At 33.1% G+C, this 7,500-nt stretch overlaps 1 protein-coding gene across 1 annotated transcript in view; it reads right to left on the bottom strand.

Moving 5' to 3' along the window:
* LOC143037456 (uncharacterized) overlaps positions 1–7,500 on the bottom strand; it is a 48,823-nt gene that overhangs the window by 40,411 nt on the left and 912 nt on the right. The window lies entirely within an intron of this gene.

Here is a 7,500-nt window from a genome sequence, read left to right as displayed (position 1 = left end):
CGCGCGCATATAGCCACCTTGGTCTTTTGGATCACGTGCTGAACTCGTGATCGACAGCTATTTCCCTCCTGGAAGAAAGATCAGAGCTCGTATGACCGATCTATGGGTAATGCTGTGACCTTAAACGCACACACACCCCTAACTCCCCGCCCACGAGAATTGGAGTAACGACTCGAAGCGCAGTGATACTGAAATTATTTCAGCCTTGGGCAGGATTCGAACCCGGACCGCCGTAGTGACAGTCAGGGAGCGCGCGCGTGTGTGTGTGTGTGCGTGTGTGTGTGTGTGTGTGTGTGTGTGTGTGTGTGTGTGTGTGTGTGTGTGTGTGTGTGTGTGTGTGTGTGTGTGTGTGTGTGTGTGTGTGTGTGTGTGTGTGTGTATTCGAATTGGCAGTGAAAAGCTTAGATATATTTCTTTCCCAATACCATGGGCAAAATTTAGTTTTTGTTTTTTGTTTTTTTTAACTAGAATCATTCAGTTTAGTAGAGGAATTGAACTTTCCTTTGATCAATTAAATTTTTCATAAATAGGGATCAGGAAGACTTGAAGAAATATAATGCAAGCACATTTCTATTGCTGTAATACTCCATGTGTCTTTAGAAATTCAAATTCAGGATCGTTTCTGGTGGCAGATAGTATCTTATTGAAAGCGCACCCTTCACATACATGACTCAGACACCAAAGTCACAAGAGGAAAAATAAATAAAAATAAAGGGAATGAAATAAAAAAGAAATAAAGATGCTCCCCTTTGCTCAAACCTAACAAGCCTCTTCGACCCGAGGATCTGATCTCTCCCCCGCCCACCCTCGCATCTTTTTCCCTCATGAAGACCCGAAACAAGACGTCTCTCTCCCTTCGGTCACAAAGACCCCTGGCCCGCAGACTCTATGAGGCCCGGAAGGGGTTGCGAACCCTCCTACCACGAAGCTCGAACAAAGAACTCTTCAGGACCTGGAGGCACCACTGACAAAGAACACTTGAAGAACCGGAGGAACCTAACCTAACAGCACTTCAAGGTTTGCGATCGACGCCTCAAGTACCTTCTTTAAAGGGGCTATCACGTTGGGCTATTTTTTCCTCCTCCCACATCCTACTTCTAACTTCCACTTGAATAACTAAATTATGACTTCGCTTACAGTAATCTAGATTTTTCTGAGAAAATTTCAATAGTATGTCTAACATTCTTTCGGGTTTACAATATCGTAGTTCATCATTCAGCTTTGCTGTATACGGCGGAAAGATAATTTGATATTTGGAGATTTGAAAAATTAAATATTGAAACCAAAGCATTTTTACTCAAGCGAATTCTCAATGGTGTCCCAAAGATCTCATGTTAGCTGAAGACTTATTTAACATCATCTAGAAGAAAATAAATGCAGCAACTGGAGTACAGATACTGAAAATATTATGATAATAATTTTTCTTTTTAACCTAAAAAAATGCAATTTACACGCTATGCTATAAAAATTTCAGCTCTCTTTGAAATGTTTTATAACGTTGTCGAATTCATTGGTCTTCGTTATAAGTTGCGTCTGGAAAGTGGCAATCACCAGTTTCAATATTTGTGAACACGCAGAGAGGACTAGACTAGAATAAGGGGGAAAGACTAACTCTTCTTTAATTTCAAACTGATGACCACCATTTTACAGACAAAACTGAAAACGCAAACTATATTGTTCAGTTGCATGAGAGAAGGAAATTTTGGATGCCTGGTGAAAAAGAATGACCACCATTTCTGCAAGAATTTCTAGCAATTTCTCCAGATATTTTATGCTCGTCTTTTGACACCTCAGCAAATAGCTCCTTTAAACAAGGCGCGACAAGCTAGTCGGAAAGTAGCCGAACTAGCAATCAATGACGATACGCCTGCAATCTTCACAGGAATATCACCGACTTAAACATACAATATAGAATAGAAAAGAAGAAACTGAGAGTAAGAAATATACTACTGTACTTTATTCCTCCCAAGAAGTTCTTGGACCTACAACACCCGTAATACTGTAGAACTTTTATAGATTCTAAAATATCCAATACCAGACGGGATCTGACCCTAATCTACAACAAAATTCGTTTGGTGACTCAGACGAAAAAGAAAATAAATAAATAAATGAATAAATAAATAAATGATAATAATAATAATAATAATAATAATAATAATAATGATAATAATAATAATAATAATAATAATAATAATAATAATAATAATAATAATAATAATAGTAATAGTAATAGTAATAATAATAATGAAAATAATAATAATAATAATAATAATAATAATAAAAATGGTAATAGTAATAATAATAATAATAATAATAATAATAATAATAATAATAATAATAATAATAATAATAATAATAATAATAATAATAATAATAATAATAATAATAATAATAATAATAATGATAATAATAATAATAATAATAATAATAATAATGATAAAAATAATAATAATAATAATAATGATAATAATAATAATGATAATAATAATATTGATAATAATAATAATAATAATAATAATAATAATAATAATAATAATAACAATAATAATAATAATTATAATAATAATAATAATAATAATAATAAGTAAATTCATTCATTCATTCATTCATTAATAAATGAATGAATAAATAGATAGATATATAAATAAACTTATAATAAATAAATAAATAAACAAGCAAACATTCAGATAGATAAAAAAAATGAACAAATGAATAAATATATAAAAAAAATAAACAAACGAACAAACAAAGAAGCAAACAAACAAATGAATAAATAAATAAATAAACAAGCAAACAAAGAAGCAAACAAACAAACAAATAAATAGATAAATAAATAAATAATTAAATGAAGGAATAAATAAATAAAATACAAATGGCAAAGTGCGCCACAACAGTGATGGGGTCGAGGAACTTCATTTTGTTAATGTAGCAGCCCAAGAAGCGGATGGTCGTGGAACTTTAAAAACCCCGCTTGATGACATCACACTAGCAGGCGGGTCTCCATCACTCCCATCTAAATCCCATTACGAAGAGCAACGAGAGTACACGGGAACCAGACCCTCAGAGTAAGACTGTGGGAGATAAGGAAGAAGGGAAGGAAAAGTAGAATAAGGAAAGGAGAAGAAAATATGTTGTGGTAATGGTTTCCAGTATGCGAACACTCGAGCCCTCAATGTGAAACTATTGGGTATTATGAAAAAGGAGAGCAAAGGAAGGAATAGAAAAGAGAGAAATAAAAGTAGATAATGTTTTGCAAAGGAGAAGCATATCGACAGGAGAACTTTTGGTTCACAAAGAGGCATGATGCAGACTAAAAGTACAAAGAAAACAAAAGCATAACTAAAGATTATATAAAATACGTCTTAGTATATCACTTATATGTTTGTGAGATTGAATATCAAAACTCCGAATTACATGATATTTGAGACATACCGACACAAGCTAGACAACACAAAAGACGACATTGTTAAGGTGCCTCACACATACGAGTATTTCAGAGCTGAAGGCACGTCTACATCAACACAACATATCTAGGGTGGAGGATTCCCAGCAAAAGCCCGGGAGGACGATTTGTTTCCTTTGTAGCTCCAAGGGCTCCCAACAACAAGGACAACAACAACAACATTTTTGGCTGTATGACACGAGATTGCTTGGGAACAAAAAATCTTCGTTGACTATGCGATTGTCGAAAACGGATAGTGTCTACTTACTTCCATGATAAACCTATCCCCTGATAAAATGTCCAACTTGCTTTTCATCTCGTTTATTTTCACTTTGAATATGTTTTCTTCTTAATATTTCTCTTCGTCTCAACTCCCTTTTGTCCCTTCCGTAGCAGATGGTACTTTATTTTTTGTAGGCAAAAACTGGTTTACCAGCTGAGTGATTAACGAATGGAATAGACTTAGTAACCATGTAGTACCTGAGCGCTGAAACCATCGGTTGTAATGAGAGAAGGTTAGATAACTATGGGTGGGGATGACAGGTAGTAATGGACATGGAACTGCCTAGTGTAGGCCTTATGGTCTCTTGCATTCTCCTCCTTTCTTATGTTCGTAACTTCCGTGTCAACCTCTCGGTGACGAACTGGTTATAGTCTATGACTTGATCCATGACGTGTTTGGAGGCATTCTTCCTTATATCCTGACTGCCGCCAGGCTTTTCTATCTATTTGTGTGACACTCCCTCGCAAGCTAAGGGCTGGAAACCTTGAAGTCTTGTACTAAACGCCTCTTGTGTCTCCATTTTCTTTGAAGAAAACTTATTCACATTTCCAGTCAACTTCCAGATGATTTGAGTCTGATGCTTGGGCATCAGTTTAGTCTTGAAGTTTTATACTAAATGCCTCTTGTGTCTCCATTTTCTTTGAAAAAAAACTTATTCACACTTTCAGACGATTTCCAGATGATTTGAGTCTGATGCTTGGGCATCAGTTTAGTCTTGAAGTCTTGTACTAAATGCCTCTTGTGTCTCCACTTTCTTTGAAGAAAACTTATTCACATTTCCAGTCAATTTCCAGATGATTTGAGTCTGATGCTTGGGCATCAATTTAGTCTTGAAGTTTTGTACTAAATGCCTCTTGTGTCTCCACTTTCTTTGAAGAAAACTTATTCACATTTCCAGTCAATTTCCAGATGATTTGAGTCTGATTCTTGGGCATCAGTTTAGTAATTCGTCTTTGTATCCTTCTGGATGCTCACTGGACGAGCGGAATGGAGCGTCGTTACTCGTGGTGGAGGTCGAGGTAAAGGCAGGTCGTACCCTATCACCAGCGAGTTGGACCAAGGGCATAATTCATTACATTCTACGCTACGAAGTCCTCTGTAAGGGGAACCGTCCTAGCCTCCTGATAGGGGGAGTTCGCGACGTTAAACCGAAACACTATTCTGGCATCGTCTCTGTGATGGATCCGAACCTTCCAGCAACGCATTTATTGATTTTGGAAGACCATAAGGAAATAGCCTATTACAAATGTGGGCGGTCTATTGATTTATGTAGTGTGTTGATGGAAGTTGGGCTGCGGAAGTCAAGCAATTGCTCCATCAGTACTGATTACGTGATTTAAGATCATTGCTGATCATCACAAGTTTTTTTCTTTCCTCACTTTATTTTGCTAATTGTCTCTTATTTCTCTTAATTTATTGGAGATGATAGAGGTTAAAGAGAGGAAAAAAGAGTTTACTAATATTAACAACAGCGATGATGATAAAGATAACAAAAATAAAATCTGGAGGGAAAGAAGAGGAGGGGAATGAGTTTAGGAAAGATGAGGAGGAGGAGGGGAAGAGGAAGAGGAGAAGAGGAGGAGGAAAGGGAGAAGGAAAGGGGAGGGTAGGAGGAGGATGGGGAGAAGGAGAGGTGGGAGGAGGATGGGGAGAAGGAGAGGTGGGAGGAGGAAGGGAGGAGAAGGAGAAAGAAATGGGAGAAACAAAACTTCGAAAAAAAAAAATTGACTTTTGAGGTCCTCAACAAGGATTCCATGGTACAAATTCATATCTGATAAAATGAAAAATAATAATGATAATAATAATAATAATAATAATAATGATAATAATAATAATAATAATAATAATAATAATAATAATAATAATAATAATAATAATAATAATAATAATAATAATAATAATAATAATAATAGTAGTAGTAATAATAATAATAATAATAATAATAGTAGTAGTAATAATAATAATAATAATAATAATGATGATAATAATAATAATAATAATAATAATGATAATAATAATAAAAATAATATAATAATAATAATAATAATAATAATAATAATAATAATAATAATAATAATAATAATAATAATAATAATAATAATAATAATAATAATAATAATAATAATAAAAATAATAATAATAATAATAGTAATAATAATAATAATAATAATAATAATAATAATAATAATAATAATAATAATAATAATAATAATAATAATAATAATAATAATAATAATAATAATAATAATAATAATAATAATAATAATAATAATAATAATAATAATAATAATAATAATAATAATAATAGTAATGATAATAATAATAATAATAATGATAAAAGAGATAAAACCCATACATAGTATTCACCACCTATGTAAAAATTAAGAAATAACAAAACATATTAATGATCAGAAAAAGTATATATTTTATGTCACAGAATATTTTTGTCACAGAATATCATGGACCTTTTCCACGGCCATTCACGATTTGTGTATTCAGCGATCATTTCTACCATAGCGTCTGACGACTCCTTAGCCCTCGACCTCAGCTGAATAAAATTACCAATCGTTGAACAGAACAAAGTTTTTAAAACTAGTTATTGTAACGAAAGGGAATGTAAACCTACCTAATCTTTAGATAAATGAACAGGTAAAGTGCGATGGTTGATTTGTAACCCCATCGAAAACAACATAAACAAAACATAAATTCGTAGTGTTGTTTTGATGACAAGAAAGGCATATTTACGGTCTCAACCTCTTTGATGAGATGACACTCTTCATGAAATTTGGTTCTAGCTTGTGCCAGACGTTATTATTCGTCTGAAAGCAGGCTCCTGATATTTTTTCTTTTTAGATCAAATTTGATACCCACCTATTGTTTTCCTTGCCCCAGGAAGGCTGTCTGAACATTACCTTTGAGACCTTAGAAAACAAAGGAAACTTACAGTCACGATCACTGACAGGAAAAAAAGTCGCCTTTATTATCATTTTTTTTATCTATTTATAATTTCATTTATCCATTTACTTGTTTATTTTTATTCATTCACTTATTCATTTATTTGATTATTTATTCACTTGTTTATTTATCCTTTTTCATCTAAATCTTTATTCATTTATTCAATTATCTATTTCTTACTTATCAACTTATTTACACATTTACTTGTTAATTTATCATATTTATCTATATCTTTATTAATTTATTCAATTATCAATTTCTTATCTATTTCTGATTTACTTATCAAATTATTTATTATATTTGGATCGCATAAAGAATCGTTACCCAAGACTTAGATGGGGTGACATTTCTTTATGTGGGCTATCCTAGGGTGACAATTCTTTATTGGACCATCCTGGGTTAATGAGTCTTCGGTTGTATAATTTGATGGCAATAAACATAATCCTCGTTCAACCTAACCTAACCTAATATTTATTCCACTGTTGATATTCGGCGCGCTGGGGTGACAGTTCTTCAGTTGGGATCTCATGGGGTGACGATTCTTCTTTATGTGGGCGTTCAGGGGTGACAATTGTTCATGTGACCCTTATATTTATTAATTTACCATATTTATCTATTTGTCTATTTACTTATGCATTTATTCATTTATTTATGTATTCCCTTTTATGAGAAAGATAACAATCTCTAGATATATGTCAAGCTTGTGCTCCCTAAAATAAGTAGATGGTCCCTAAAATAAGTAGATGGCGCCTTTGATTCTTGGCTTCATCCCACCTCCTAACACTCCATCCCCATATTCCGTCCTGAAGTGGCCCCTACA

This window comes from Oratosquilla oratoria, chromosome 22 (genome assembly GCF_046742065.1).
Source record: "Oratosquilla oratoria isolate Oo_2021 chromosome 22, ASM4674206v1, whole genome shotgun sequence".
NCBI classification, from domain to species: Eukaryota; Metazoa; Arthropoda; class Malacostraca; order Stomatopoda; family Squillidae; genus Oratosquilla; species Oratosquilla oratoria.
Note: the sequence above shows the minus strand (reverse complement) of the source record. Positions and strands in the feature narration are given on the sequence as shown.